Below are 1,216 nucleotides of genomic sequence, written 5' to 3' on the forward strand. Positions count from 1 at the left end.
CCAACAAAACCCAAAACAAACCCGCCAACCCCGTGCCGCAAGGAGTGAGCACCCGTTCGCGCGCGGCACGTTCCAAGGAATTTGACGAGAGAGCGGCGACGCACAATACTTGGCTGTGAAGGTGGGTTGTCGGTGTCCTCCCGTGCCAAGAGAGTTCCACTTTCACACCGCTCAAACCTCATGCTCCTAATGATTGTGTGACTTCCCGCCATCTGTACGACTAGATCAATACCACGCTATCGGGCACAGGTGTCGTTTCAATTATTGCATCGAAGTTTCCAAATCGACCAAAATATGTGTGTTTTTTTGTTTTAATTAAATTGTGAGTTAATTCAGTATCTTCATGCTCAAAACGAGCGGATGTGACCAGAGCATTCATTTATTCGGTGTACAGATTTCGTGTGCAAGAGCTGGGATTATTTGTTAGAAATGAAATGATAAACTAGAGAGCATTGCTTGGTGAGTACAATACGTTTATAACGTATCTTCACAAACTTTCTTTTTTTCCTCAAATGTTATTTCACTACTATCTTCCTGAAACCGTTACGGTTTCTACAATCTGCTGCAGTGACAAACTTTTGGAGTTTTTGCTTGTTGTTTGTTTTTGGGCGGGGTTTTGTTTTGCTCCTTTAACTTTCCCTCTCATGTATACTCTCTTTTGCGAAACGCCTTATCTGCTTTTTCCCCATTTTTGATTATTCTGAGAAGAGATTATTTGCCGCCGAATTAGACTTTCGAATTAAAAAAAAAATTATATGTTAGGTGTTTGGTGGTTCCATTGACACAATTTCAATCATTTCGATGTAGAAGGTGAGCGTCTGACCCTGTCTGTCAGGGCTGAGAGGGATACAACATCTCAGCAGACAGACCCGGGCTGAGAGGGATACAACATCCCAGCAGACAGACCCGGGCTGAGAAGGATACAACATCCCAGCAGACAGACCCGGGCTCAGAGGGATACAAAATCTCGGCAGAAAGGCCGAGATACTCGATGAAAATCTCTCACCACTCGAGAATCAAACTCAGGTCACCTGCATGCTTCGCCGAAGTGATTAACTTAACTGCTACACCATATGCACTGGTCTTGCTAATCTAAGTAATCCCTTTGAAATGTAGTATACCAGAACTATCATGAGTAACTCCTTATGCAAGTCAGTTATGGTAATAATTAGGGCTCTGGTATTTCTCCCAAATTCCGTGTCGTAAGCGCAACCCC

At 43.8% G+C, this 1,216-nt stretch overlaps 1 protein-coding gene across 1 annotated transcript in view; it reads left to right on the forward strand.

The window, feature by feature from the left end:
• Positions 1 to 123: 123 nt before the first annotated feature.
• LOC101864067 (orexin receptor type 2) overlaps positions 124 to 1,216 on the forward strand; it is a gene marked incomplete in the record, with an annotated part of 257,738 nt that continues 256,645 nt past the window's right edge. The window contains 1 exon segment of the mRNA XM_013082882.2: positions 124 to 459.

Source organism: Aplysia californica, unplaced genomic scaffold, assembly GCF_000002075.1.
Source record: "Aplysia californica isolate F4 #8 unplaced genomic scaffold, AplCal3.0 scaffold00198, whole genome shotgun sequence".
NCBI lineage: Eukaryota > Metazoa > Mollusca > Gastropoda > Aplysiida > Aplysiidae > Aplysia > Aplysia californica.